Source organism: Triturus cristatus, chromosome 9 (assembly GCF_964204655.1).
Source record: "Triturus cristatus chromosome 9, aTriCri1.1, whole genome shotgun sequence".
Lineage (NCBI taxonomy): Eukaryota > Metazoa > Chordata > Amphibia > Caudata > Salamandridae > Triturus > Triturus cristatus.
This window is the reverse complement of record NC_140592.1, coordinates 668,542,797-668,558,309: the sequence shown is the minus strand read 5'-3', so window position 1 is coordinate 668,558,309 and position 15,513 is coordinate 668,542,797.

Sequence of the window (15,513 nt, the reverse complement as noted above, 5' to 3'; positions counted from 1 at the left end):
AAGAACTCATGCCTATGTTTAATGTAGCAGATCAGTTAGAATTAGAAGGGGATTTGTTTACAAAAGTGGAAAGTGTGTTCCACCTTTTGGCGTGCGTGAGATAATCCTAAAGTTATCTCATAAATCACATCCAGGAATGTCTGCTATGGAACGCTTAATTAGATCCTATTTTTGGTGGCCAGGAATGGATCGCATGAGAGATCGTGTTGTTAGGGAATGTGATGTTTGTATTTCAAATGAGAAAATGCTTAAAATCAATGTTCCGCCTCTTAAAAATACCGACTGGCCAGAAGAACCCTGGAAGAAATTGGCCTTTGATATTTCTGGCCCTTTTTTAAATCTTCCATTGGATTCAAGGTATGCTTTGGTATTAGTAGATTACCACTCAAAATGGCCAGGGGTTAAGTTCGTCCCAATGGCTACTACTAGTAGAGTGTTAGATTTCTTTAAGGACATTTTTGCAAGGGAAGGATGTCCAACAATCATTGTCAGTGATAATGGTGTTCAGTTGACTTAAAAAGATATGGAGGTATATCACATCTTTGTATGCACCACATGAAAATGGTCAGGTTGAACGCTTCAATCGTGTATTAAAGGGTTACATTTCTGAGGTTGTTAAGCAGACACAGGATTGGAAAAATGCTTTAAGGGAATGATTATGGATGTACAGAAGTACTCCACATTCTATTACTGAAGTCAGCCCATTTCATCTTTTGAAAGGGAGAGATCCTGTTTCTCATATTTGTCCATGGTGGCTTAAAGAGAAATGTAACAATAGCATTAGGAATGATAATAATATAATGGATACTAGCATTAGGGTTAAAGAAAAACAAAAAAAGTACAAAGAATGGTATGACAAAAAATGGAATTCAAAGGAACACAATTTTAAAGTAGGGGAATGTGTGAGAATAAAAAAACCTGGTTTTCTAGGGAAATGTACGAGTAAGTTCTCTAAATCCATTAAGATCACCAAAGTGTTCAAGAATTCCCTCATAACTCAGGATGGTAAGATGTGGAATGTCAGACGTGTTTCTAAGTGTCCTGAAAATTTTAGGACCATGCCTAATTCTATTAATCTTAATGATCATCCCTTGCGTTCAAATTTACCTGTTCCCACTAGGTCTCAGGAGGTACCTCACAGCTGTTTTGATACCACAGCTTTACACAATGATTTTGCTGCTCTTAGAGTTAAGGACTCCTCTCGCCCAAGATCTTTACCCAGGAAGTTGTTAGAGTGTGTTAGATAGTTTTACATGCTCCCCTTTAGTCTTATTTCCTTCATTTCCTTATTTTTTATTTTCTGTATATAAGGGAGGTATGTTACATTCTCACATTTACCTTTTGCCATACTTGTTATCTTTTGTTCTACATTCTAATTCCATTTAGAACCAACCTTAAGAACTTCAGCTTAGTCTGAGCCCGTTGCACTGGGTCTGCCTGAGCACCTGAATGTTCCTGTTGCTGTGCTGCATTTATCTACAATAAACCTTTTTAATCACTTTGAATATCAGTTTATTTCAGGTGACTCAGCCACTTCACCAAAAGATCTCATTGGGGATCACAATCAAAAATTACCACCAATCTGCTGTTGAAGAACCTCTTTGATTGGTCCTATCTCGATCCAAAATGGCTGACAGGAGCACAGTAATGTCAAATGTACTCTTTTCCCAGAAAATAACCACCACGCCATTCCATGATTTATAGAGCATCCAGGGACGACGCATCATCTGGCTTGCCTGAGAATGACTTCACTGCCAAGTGTCCCAATAGTTCACAAACTGAGTGTGTGTACCTGCAGAGTAACCGGCTTGAAAGCCAAGTTTGACTCTCCACTCTGGCAAGAATGTTTGCAGTTTCTAATGAGACAACTGAAGAATAAAGTCATGAACTGGTTGTCCCTTAACACCACTTTGGGCTTAAAGGCAGGAAAATATTTAAATATGGTGCGTAGGGTGCATTGGGTAGGGGGGGTCCAGAAAGCCCTATACATGTGACTGTGTTATCATCAATTTTAACATGTTGCATGTTGCAGAAAGGATCCTGGCTTCATTCTCTTCTTATACCAATACCTCCCTTGGTCCTCTGTAATCTATTAAGGCCCTTCCCCTTGGCTTTTTTATAAACCCTAGGTCAGAATACTGCATTTACCAACAGAGAGGTTGTGGTTGTAAGGTAGACGTAATCCCCATTCCCACCAAGGCATTCTAATGTGACAGGGCCCCGTAAGAATCTTCCTTTTGTCCATCGGGACCTACTCAGAGGGCAGAGGATTGCCCCGTCGACCTTGGTTTTATCAAATAGCTTCGAACTTTTGGGCACATTGGACACCTGTGATTGACAGTGTGAGACAGCTTCTCGGGAACAAAGGTCATTAAACTGTCAACAGGACAACCCTGGTGAAGGCCACAGTAACTGGGGTGTAACAGGCTGTAATATCATCTCATGGAATATCGCTGGCCTGGCCAACAAGTTTCTTTATCTCTTATGGCTCCTTTTTATAAAAAAAGTTTAACTTGATCTGTTTACAGGAAACTTGGGCAATCAAAAATGATTTTCATCTGAAGGGTCAAGTGCTTTTTTGTTCTGGCTGTCCCCTCAAGCTCAGGAAGTCCAAAGCTGGCCTTTTAACTTATGTTTCCTTAGCATTAGGTTGTAATATATCAGTGTTGCCTATGGATAATGCCTGCTTACAATCGTTGATATTACACAAAGGGTCAAGTAAATTGGGACTCATGTATTTTTATAACTCAATTTCTTGCCCCTCAGAAGGTTTTTTATATATCATTGTGGGGCTCCTATTTAAGAGACCGGTTTAAGGTAGCCCGTGGTAATTTTATGACAGCCGGAGATTTTAACATCCACCCATGTGGGGAATCTAAGGAATACTAACGTCATCGACTCAGGTTGCTTACGTGTAAAGGGTATTCACTTTGAGCATACCACACAAGGCGACTCCCTAAATGATTTATCACACAAATTTGATTGATCATCGTCCTTGTGTACACTGGAGTCACGTAGTAAGGTCTCCAACCCAACCTTCGTAGGAAGCTGCGGAGGTACAATCATTGATTTTATTCTGGTATCATCGCCGTTCCCTTGATTTGATTTCAGGTTTTTCTATCGAGGCAAGCATCCATAGTGACCATAACCCGCTATGTTGTATATTAGATGGCCTTCTTGCGTGTCCACCCGAGAGTTAGGGATAGGAGGGGTTTTGAAAGTAACAGATGGAGGAAGAAGGTTAAAATGTGCTCATATAACCCCGGAGTCATTTTATGACTCTTTATCCGCCCAATATGATAGTGAGCTAGCCCTGAGCACTGGCCCGTCAACAGATTCGGGAGATATTATAGAAGCTTTTAAAGTCATCTCCTCTACAATATCAAATCTCTTCAGTGCACCTGTGAGGCGATCACCCATCTCGGCGCCTAGATGGTTCAATTCTGATTGCTCCTGTGCCACCAGGAACTTGAAAGAAGCGTTAGGTGAGAGACCAAGGGATACAGACTTAGTAAAGACCCGTAGAAGGGAGTATACAGCAGTATTAGCCAGACGTAAGGTAGCATTAAAGGATGAAATATGGTGGGACTTAATTGAGGCAAGTACCTTGAAGAGAAGCGCCAAGTTTTGGGGCACTATCAATACCCCTTTTTTAAATAAGAATACAGGAAACATTGTGGAGGCCCATATAACAGAGGAGGAATGGGTGCATAATTTCGAGGATATGTTCCAATGCCCCCCCAGATAAAAATAGATTACCAGGAGTAGCGGAGGATAATCCATCCCTGGTCGTCTCGGTTGAAGAAGTCAGGAAAGGTATCATCGGGCTGTCCAACAACAATGCACCAGGTCCCGACGGTACACCGAAGGACTTATACAAAACCAATGTGAAATTCTGGGCACCAATTCTTGCGTCCGTTATCAATGCAACGGTTATAGCTGGTCCACCTGGCTCTTGGGCTACCTCCACTATTGTCCCGGTTTTCAAAAAGGGTACCAGGGACAGTACACACTCTTACAGACCCATATCCTTGTTGGACTCTGTGGTTAAAGTGGTGGGTCATGTGCTTTCAGACAGGCTGACCAATTGGTCAAACGAAAATAACATCTTAACCAACATCCAATACGGTTATCAGTGGCCCTATGCCTCAACCTATATCTGATCCTCAATAAGTATACTGTCGCCCGCTCTGGCACCATCTACCTGGCCTTCATGGCTCTGTCATCCGCGTTTGATCACGTGAATAGATTTAAGCTTTGGCAGACCCTATTGTCTATGAGGGAGGACAGTGATATTGTGCATTTCCTTACCCATCTCCATAATGACACAAAGACTGAGGTTTGTTATTCACAAGACTTTAAGATATCTCTCTAGTTCCCAATAACGTACGCAAAGGGTGTATCTTAGCTCTTTTTTTGTTTAATCTATATATTAATAAACTAGAGCAGATTTTGTTGGAGACTAAGGTAGACTATCCCCAGGTGGCTTCATTCTTTTTCACCCTTCATGGAAGATTAGGATCTGTCCATAAATGACTCCAAATCCTACGTAATGCAGGTGGGAACCCTGTACAAGACAGCATTATTAGTTCAGGGTAGGTGCAACTTTGGTTCCATGCACAGATGTTTTTTCTTACTTGGGGGTCTTGATAGACGACAAAATGAAATGGGGGCCTTTAACATAGAGTAAGAGGGGAGATCTAGCACATTCCAACAATACTATTTTTTCACTTTGCCTCAAATCTTGATAGGAGACTGATTGCGGCACTGTTGCAGCTTTATCAGGCAAAATGCATTGCCACAGTCTCCTATGGCAGCGAAGTTTGGGGCCACATCACCACGGAGGAACTACAAGTGGTTGAAAATAACTTTTTGAAACGTCTTTTATGTGTGCTGTAGGAGAGTAGGATCTGCACTTATGTTGCCCCCACTTTTTTTCTGATGTATACACTGGTTTCTGGCTATAATCTGCCTGGGTCCCTGCTAATCAGGGCCCCAGTCTCTCTGTTCTCTCTAAACGACTTGGTGTGCATATTAGATGCACTAGTGATTGGATACTGTGGTACCTTATGAGCCCCTAGTATATGGTACCTTAGGTACCTAGGGCATTGGTACTTCACAGGCCTACCAGGGGCTGAAGCATGTATTATGCCACCCCTAGGAAGCAGACTCAATCTGACACCACAGGCCTGCTACTGCAGCCTGTGTGAGGCAGTGTTAGCACTCCTCACAGAGGTATAGCTTTCTATATCTCACCATACACACACATATAAACCTATCAGCCACCCCTATGGCAGGCCCTATCAATCCTGAGGGCAGGGTGCTTGGTTTACTATGTGAGGGGGTGCCTCTGCCTGAGCAGGGCCCCTCTGCAGCTGGCAGGGTCTATTCCCTGTGGCTGTTTGTGGATGCGGTTAAACCATATACTCTTAAGTGCATTATAACCTTGCGGTAAATGCTAACGTTGGAATGACTGCATCAAAACATGTCGTGTTTGGTGTCAAACAACTTGGAATCATACCCCCACACCAGTAACTGGTGTGGGAGTATGATCCCACCCTTCTAGAGGGGATGATATGTACCCACTGTACTAAACGACAGAAATCCTATAGAGCCCTGGCATCACAAAATGGATGCCACCAGCACAGACACTGGGCTGCCCTCCTGCTGCTGACTGAAACTCGCAGTGGAGGAGGCCCAACGAAAGGCATCCTGTCACAGGGAGGTGTCACCACCTTCCAGACAGGATTTAGTGTATTGGGGCTGGGTGGGTGCACTCCTAGAGTGCTTTGAAGTCCTGCACTGGGGGAGCAGTAGGCTCCTCTGTGCAAATGCCAGCTCAAACCGGTTCAGGGGCTACTTGCCCCTGCTCTGGCATGAAACTGGACAAAGGGAAGTGGGGAGGAGTGGTCATAGAGCTAGTCCCTCCCCTATCTTCACTCTAAGATAGAAAGCATTGTCTTTACAAATCAGATAACCCTGGACAACGCTCTACAAAGAAGACTCCTGGCCCTTCGACATTCCACTACCTTTGGAAGACAGAAGAATCTCCCTTGGAGTCAAGGAGTGACTCCCCTGCTTGGCAGGCACCAAAAACCTTAATCAATGGTTGCAAACTTTCCCGCTCCCGCCGGAGTTCAAAGTCCCTGCTGCCCCAGAAGTGGATTTCCTGACTTCCCGACGACCATTGTGAGTTCCCAGTGAAGCTGTGGTGAGTGGACCCCACGAGTGATGAGGAACAGCAATATCCGGGGACCGTGCACTATTGTCGAGTGCAAACCCTAAACAACGTTCTACGAACTTGTGCATTGGGCTTTTATGGTTTTATGCATAAACCGAAAAAAGCAAATTTGATTGATTGATTGATTAATGCGACAACTACTTGATACTCCACAGCAGTACCCTGTGTTTGTCATCATCTATAACTGTTCTTCCCTCGCATCTCCTGCTTGGCACCAGTGTGACAATCAAACATGTTGTAACTACACCTTTTCAGTAAATATAAATGATCTATTGACCTAGGAATTTACAAAAAAAAGAGAGACAGAAACCTTGATGGCACGTTGGCACACAATTCCAATTTGCATGCAACAGACCTGTGTGGTTGACGGAGGAAAAAGAGAGTAAGCATTCAGCAAAACAGTTCAAATTTGTTTAAACTATTTGCCCATAGAATAAGGACCAGATATCATTAACTAAAGTCAAAGGGTTTATCACAAATTGGTGATCACTTCAAATCAGTGCAAATTAAGCATTGTCCAGAAACAGAATTCAAAAGGAAGCATTAGTCAACAAAGTAAATCCAATTCAATAACATGAAATGTGACACGCGTAGCCACATATATACCAATAGCAAAAGTTTAAAGTCATCTAATTTGGGCTCTAAATTTAGATTGAGGATGGTTAAGAATGTGAAATCTCTCAGAATTCAAAGAATAAGATGGTTAAATAGGAAGGTGTCAACCTAGCAAGGATTTCAGTAGAAAATCTCTAAGAGACGACAAGTGTTTAGCATATAGATTTACACTCTCAAGAATAGGGCAAGCAGAGACGTCTGTACTTCTCTAAGTCTAAAAGGGATCTGCTTTGAACTCTACCAGTGCGTACATTACTTAAAACATACAGATACATTTTCATTGTATGATCCTCATACCATACTTCTAGGAGTCAATAGAATTATTCTTCATGTGCCCATTGGCAACATCGCAGAATTTTCCCATCTTGTGAAACCTGGACGTTCATAGAGTCTTGGAGGAAACACCATTGCTGATATATGATGAATAGAAATCTTTTCCCCTGTTCATTAGCTCCTCTTCTGCCAAGATTTTCTTCTCGGTTTCGCTACCACGGATACACAGTACTCCTTCCTCTAACTAATGAAGCCTTGAAACCGCATTTGCAGAGGAGCGAACATGCAAGCCAAAGAAAAATACATTAAAAAATTCAGGCCTACTTGAATTGGCATGGTTAAATACTAAAATGTGCACTTCGATTACATGGTTATATGTGTGTGCACGTATAACTTCAAAATAAATGCAGCAGTATAACTGTAAATAAGTTTGTGATTACATTAAGAAAAGCACCTATATATGCAACATAACATAATACACTAGCGTCAATAGGTATAAGAACTACATTTCTTCATCATTAATGTGCATAAGTTTATGAAACTCTAGTTTCTACATTAAATGAAATTCAGTAACACCTTGAATATTTCACTTGTCTTTAATACAGTTAGGCACCCAGAATACATAGTGGTAAGTGCACATAATGCTTGCTCTTCTGTGATGTCGTGTAAGGGTATAGCTAAAATTCCGCTGCTCCAATCCCCCCTCTGATGGCGAATCAAGCCATCACAATCAAGATAGAGATCTTATTTGATGGACCAATCTGAATCTCATGGGCTTCATCATTTTTCATATGGACTCCTCCAGATGTTTCATGTCATCATAGTATCTACTCTTAATCTCTAACTTTACATCTGCTCACTTTCTTTTCACCCCCCTCTGTACTTTTATTCTCTTATATCCCTTAAAGATCAAAACCAGGAATATTGCACAAAGAGCAATTATCACAAGGTACTTCAAGATGGATCCCACTAATCCACTTCGCAAAACTCCAAACTATTATCCTATTGGAGAAAATCCATTTCCAACTGCTTCCCAAGCACCTGCTACTTCTAACTCCTTCAAATCTCCCTTCATATCAATTATGTTTTTGATAAACGTCTTCAAATCATTACGTTTGTCCAGATGGAAGTACAACATTGTTGAACCTTTGACACCCGACAGACTTCACCCTCTTTCGCAAAGCGGATGTCTAAAGCAAAACGATTCTGCAAAATCATGGATCTTATAACAACCATTTAAGTATCCACAGCTAATAAGGCTCCCACTGTACCAGTACATAGTTTATCCACTATAGTGTACAGCTTTCTAATCTTGATTTCATTCAAAATCACACCTACAGATGGAATCAGTGCACCAAAAATATTTCCTACTACTTCTCCAGCACTACTTCCTCTTTTGGGTCTAAACTTCTGTTCCCACACAGGGTCATTAAAATATTCCACATGATTTTTGGGAAAACTAGGCCTAAATCACACATACCACACCATCCTTTGGGCAACATAAAATGTGTATATGCGCCACAAACATAATAACCTCCAGGAATAACATAATATTTACCAGCCAGTAATGATTCCCAATGTCCTTTAGCTTCAAAGGTGTGTTCACATTCACTCTCTCCCACATTTTCTGTGTCTGCTGTAGATTTTTCTCTAAATTTGGTTAATTTGCCTTTGTGTTTTCAATCTAAATTCACTGCAGCATGATTTCCTGCCACATTTCTTCTCTAGCCTACTGATATCAAATTTTAATTTACTTTAATTTAGATTCCACCCCTCTTCTTTAGTTCTCAGCTGAATTTATAAAGATGTTTTCTACAGTTGTTAAAATACAAGTCAAATTGTTTCAATATGCATAAACAGTGTCTAGTGTCATGATGGGGGTTAAGGAATCCTTCCGCAGTCTTTAGTTTTATTCTCAGGGTGGTGATTTAAGTGCTTAAGTATAGGAACTTCTGAAAAGATTAAATCACAATTAAAAATAATAATACAGAAAATGACCCTATCCATGCTCAAGAATCATTGACAGGCTACAGGTAACACCATAAGTCAAAGGAGTATGATGGTACGTGACACCCTCTTCAGCTGATGCGGGCAATTGCATGTAGACCTAACAATCCATGGTGTCACTCTACTCATATAGCAACTTATATTACACATTTGGAGAAAGATCTCCTCTAGATAAATCTATGTGTACTTCCCTCTTATTCAGTGAATGCAAACTACTATCAGTGACCTCGGGGTACAAGGAATGATTCTAGATCTAATCTCAGTTAAACTCAGAGACATAGGTGAGTATAATCCTATAAGCAACATATCAGTACTATGACTGCAGCTATTACTACACCTGCTATCATGTACCTATGTCTATTAGTGTTGGTGTTTGGTCCCATACCTTTTCTAAAATCAGACTGTTGGGTGGAAAATAGCAGCAGCAGAGTTCTCTCTTTCAGTTTCTACATGTGCAAATGACAAAGCAAAGTTCAAATGATGTGCAAGAAATGATTTACAAAGTCTTCACAAGTCTTCCTTAGCCCTACTCTGTGTTCTTTTCTAAGGGACAACCTTATGATCCTTCAGCAGACTCGGGCCTTGGTTCTCTTCTTAGTTCTTTTAACAAAGTCTATTTAAATTATCTCTTTTCAAAGGCGCATTTCAAAATTCAGTCTAGAGCTCAAGCTAATAATAATTTGTGTCATCTGTTATGTGGCAAGGTAAAGTTAAAACACAGTTCATCCACAAGAATATATTTACAGAGGTGCAGCTGGACCTGCAATCTGATCCTCCAGGTCCCAAAACTCTTTCTCTTGGTCATTTGTTGTAAAGTATGTCCATTCAGATGAAGAGTACCTTCGAAAGTGTACTTTAGCTCTTTGATCTCCTGAGTACGAGCCCTTTGCCTTTACTATCACTCAGGTCAGAGTTCTCAGTATTCTCTGGAATAGTTGGCAGCACACATTCCTCATGTATACAATAAGGAGCTCTAGAGGGAAAGAAACCCAGGTCGCCCTCCACTCAAACAGTCTGTCGCTACAAAGACCTAGGTTTCAGAAGGTTTAAATGCCATACAGATTGGTTCTAACCTTATAGGTCTTTAGTATTCCCCTTAATCGGAAACTCTTTTGGGGTAGTTGCCAACTAGTTAGCTACCTTCACTTTATTTAAAAACAGAAAACGATAAACGGTTTTACTCAAAGCAGTCTCCCAAATGATCGTCAAGGTGTCTAAACTCATGTGTAGTACACCTGGGGTTTCTCAATTCGATTGTCTAGTGAGAGAACCGTGAATAGACACATGGATGTGAAAAAAATGTGAAAGAGACGTGATGGCACCTCACGTGCGCAACCCCAATTGAGCCTGCTGGCTGGTACTCGTCAGCTTTGCCCACTCTTCTCATCATCGGTAGCCATCACGCTCCAAAATAATAATAACGAGGTGTCCAAAAGATAAAGCCAACAAAAACAAGTGGTGCGACTTAATAGTGATGATTAAAAAGTGAAACAGGTACACCCACTATAGGTTCAAACTTTATTCCGCCTTAGGAGTGCACCTACTTCAATGCTTAAAAAGGTTGCTAAATACGCATACCATTCTTATATGCCAACATGTTTCATCGCCTGGAGTCTTTTTGGCGATTTCGTCAGGGCAACAACAGTCGCTTGGCACACGATAGGGACACTTCTTAAAATCACATTTGGAGACTGCCAAAAGTAAAAAACATACACACACAACACTTTACCATGGTGTTCATCCCTTCTTCCTAGATCAACACGGGCTCTATTGCATGGATCTATGAATCGTTACTACCTTACCCTCGTAGAGCCTTGGCCTCGCGTACCAGCTCAGTCAATGAGGTCACCAATAGGCTCCTTGTGTGAGTCCTCGTGGTTTTGTGCGGCATTCCACCGTAATGCCAATCTGTTAATAATTTTAAACAATTACTCAAATTATTCTTGTGTGGAAGCTCTGTTTGTCAATTACGATACCTCAATTGTCGCCAGTGTCATACTACTCAGGCCAAACTCTAGCTATTCCCACTCTCATCTTTTCTCTCCATGTTTATCAATACTCAGCCCTGAATGCTCTATTTCAGCCTGTTATATGGTCACCCTCGCCATGCTAATGTTCGTATGTCTTCGTGTACTTAGAAACACCATGTCAGACTGCTAGTATACCCTCTGAGATGCAATCACCCTCTCTCATCGGCAAAAAAACACCGTTCTATACTTAGAAATGAGTCAGCCTAGGACTGGTTTCTAACCCGGTCTCTCAAGTTGTTAGGAGATAACTTCATAGCCTCCAGCCCTAAAACAAATGTAACATGCTGGCGCCCTCCCCTCGCACATAACACCTCCTTACCACCCAAAGTCTCATGGAGCTCCTTCTCTCCGCCGGTCACCGGTGTTGTGATCCCGCGGCTAATTTATACTTCCGCCCCCTGCGCGTCCTCCTCGGCGCGGAGCTAGATTGGGCGCCATCTTGGAATGGGGTGGTGCGAGTGTATCTCCGATCGAGCGTTCATCGCCCTGAGCCTCGAAATTGATGTCTTTTTAACGTGAGATCTTAAACCTACACTTGGAGTGTGCCCTGATGTATTAATTAATGCTTTTCAATAAGATTTTACCCAGAACAGAAAACTCCCCCACACAGGGACCTCCTCATAACAGGGCCAATACAGGCGCCATCTTGGATAGGGGAAACTCGTGTATGTCTAGAGTTTACTATTTAGCGCCAAGAGTCTCAGAATGAATTTAATTTATTGTGAAGTGATGTCTTTTTATATATAGCGTGATCTCTAACCCACCATTTGAGGTATTGTGACATGATACGTGTATTGGTGAGTCTAAAAAGGCTATTGCCCACATACACACTTCTCTTGGGAGTTTGCCTCAATCTAGGTAACGCAGGGGTCTAAGACATTGGTGTATCAATGTAATCACTCGCAGGGTCCCCCAACATGATGTCACTTGATGCGTGTATTGGTGAGTCTAAAAAGGCTATTACCCACATAAACACAGCAACACATCCTCCTCTTGGGAGTTTGCCGCAATCTAGGTAACGCAGGGGTCTAAGACACTGGTGTGTCAATGTAGTCCATCTCAGGGTCCCCCAACAAGACCCAAAGCCTAGGGGGTATCTTAAGTCCATGAATAGATCTTGGGTATTAATGTAGTTGGTATATTGCTGTCTATCACTGTTATTTGGTATTGCCCAATAGGGTCCAAATAGGGGTTAGCGGGGGCGTGCCTTGCTCGCTAATGTAGATGTATCTATATTTTAAATACTCAGTATCTCGCCTTACCCCATTCGATTTGGTCGTTCAATCCCTCTCGGTCGGACTTCTCTTGGAAAATCCATCTCGCTTCCTTCGAAGCCAAGATTTCTTCCACATTTTGAGGAGAGCCCATCATTCTCTCCAAGACCACCCACGTGAAGGTGTGCTTGGTGTGATGGCAGTGTTGTACCAACTTTGTCGTTAACTTGCCTGCTCTAATAGTGCTAAGGTGTTCTTGCATTCTGATTTTCACCTTCCTGGTAGTTAGTCCTATATATTGAAGGTTACATTGGCACGTTAATCTGTATACCACATTGGCAGTGTTGCAGTTACTAAAATACTTCAAATGCCAGGTTTTTCCTGACTTTAGAACTACACTTTGGGTTTTCTTCGTTAATACACACACTGAACACGACCCGCACGGGTGGTGACCAGGGGGGATGGACGACTCGGTGAACTTCTGTTCTACTTTAACCCGTGTATGCACAAGTTTATCACCCAGGTTGCTAGATCTTTTAAAAGCAAACCTGGGTGGGGGCATCTTGAAGTCCTCAGTGGACAGCAACGCCCAGTGTTTACGAATGGACTGTCGGATCTTCGTGGCTAACGGGTCGAATGTCATGACCACCGGGAGGCAGTCTTCTGTAGTTTTTTCATTCTTTTGCAGCAAAACACTCCGGGGGGTGTTCATTGCCCTTTTTCTAGCCTGTCTGATGGTCTTCCGTGGGTATTGTCTCATTTCAAGTTTGGCACATAGTTCTTTAGACTGGTCCAAGAATGTAGTTGTCGAAGTACAGTTCCTGCGATACCGAAGAAATTGACCAACAGGAAGGTTATCCCTGAGTGCTCTAGGGTGATACGACCTGTAGGAAAGGAGGGAGTTTTTATCTGTTGGCTTTTGATGTACTTTGGAACATAGCCTGCCCCCATCTGCATATATGTCTAAATCCAGATACACTGCTGTGTGGTTGCTATAGTTCCATGTGAACCTCAGACTGGCATCCTGATGGTTAAGCCAGTTCAGAAATTGTAATAAACCATCATCTGGACCTGACCAGACGCAGAGAATATCGTCAATATATCTCTTCCAGATACGGATGTTACTCTGGAAGGGATCAGACTGATGGTATATGACGTGCTCCTCGAACTGGCCCACATAGATACAGGCCAAGCTCGGCGCCATTGTTGCGCCCATCGATGTGCCCGTAGTCTGCAGATACATAGTATCCTTATAGCAGAAGTAGTTTTGTGTGAGAGCCAGTTCTATGCATTGTAGTATGAAAGATTGTGGAGCATCATAGAACCACTCTTGTGCCTTAAGCGCATGCGCTGCTGCCACCAACGCTGCATCCTGTGGTATACAGGTATAGAGTGACTCTATATCGATGGTTACCATAAATTCATTCTCTGGGTCAAACTGCAAATCTTCAAGGATATTTAGGATTGCTGTGGTATCTTTTACAAATGATTTCTGATTAATAACTGATTCCCTGAGAAAAAAATCAGCGAATTGCGAGAGAGGCTCTAGCACAGACTGGATCCCCGAAACGATTGGTCGACCAGGGGGAGGACGTTGTGGTTTATGGATTTTGGGTAAGATGTAAAATGCCGGAGTTCTTGGCTTGTCATTAACCAAGAACTCGGCTTCTCTCGCTGTTATCCATTTTTTCTCCTTAGCCTCCGTCACCATAGTCTTAATGGTCGCCAACAGTTCTTTCTGGGGATCCTGTGCCAATGGGCGATAGTTTTGGCGGACGCTGAGTAATCTCAACACTTCAGTGTCGTAGTCGATGGTATTCATAACTACTACAGCTCCTCCCTTATCTGCGCTTTTAATCGTCAGATGCTGATTATTCTCAAGGCCCTTTACTGCTTCCCACTCTACCCTACTCATGTTGTTAAATTTCAAGGTTGTGTTTTGCTGTTCCAATTGGGAAATGTCTTGCAGTACCTTATTCTCAAAGACCGTTACCTCAGGGCCTATAGTTGTATTAGATGGACAGAAATTGGATGGTTTCCTAAGTGTGGTGTTAAACACAGTTGGAGTATCCTGTGGTTTATTAGCGAAGAACTTCTTTAGTTTAATTCTTCGCATCGTTTCGTGAAGTTCAATCCTACATCTAAAGGGGTCATGTGTGGGGGTGGGAACAAACCCTAACCCTTTGTTCAACACCCTTTCGTCATTGATGGTCAGTTCATGGTCGGATAGGTTCACCACTATGTTATTCAGAGTCATAGCTGGTTCCGTCCGCGGCTCCGTGTTACTCTTGGGGAGTGGGTTTGCCATTGCTGGTTTTGATTTTGGTTGCCCCTGCCTCGACCCCTGCCACGCGGACCTCCCCCTCTGTTGCCCCTGTGGCTCTGTCCTAAAAAAGACCGGAGAAGGGATCCTAGGTCTTCGTTGTTTGTCTCCTGTTCGTTGAATCTTACTCTAGGGGGGTTTGACTGTGGGCCTAACTCTTCCTCTTCACTGGAGGTGTTATCGAATGTCCAGTTATTGGGTGCACGTTTGGTCTGTTGTTTCCCACCCCTACCTCTTCCTCCTCTAAATTGATGTTCAACTATTTGGTCGTAATATTTGTCCTCCACGTAGGGGAAAGCCCATTCGTGGGAAAAACGATCAAGATTTCTTTTAAGCCCTTTGATCTTTTGATTGATCATATATTTTTTGTAATCGCTCAGGTCTTCCTGAATCCTTTGGAGCTGTTCCTTGGTGTCCACAAGGGTAGTGTCCCTCCTTATACTCTCCTCTAAATCAACAATTTCCTTAAATAGCTCTTCACTTAATCTCTTTGCAGTGGTGATTATAAGGATTAGCCAATCTCGTGTACATTTATTGGCTATATAGCTCCAATCCAATCTGAATGTTTTATCTTCCAGAAAGATCTTGGGTTCAATCCTTACTATGAGTCTCGCTGGGGCTGCTCCTGCTCTTAAGTACTCTGTCATTAATGCCCCATGAAGGGCTATCCTGACTTGCTTTTTCTTAGTAGTACTGAGTCTTTCCCACTCTTCCCTTGCTGATGTTACATTAAGTAGGGGGGCATCAGGGAATAGTGATGGACCCGATAGGATTGCTGCGATTTGTTCATCCGTGAATGCAAGGCAATTC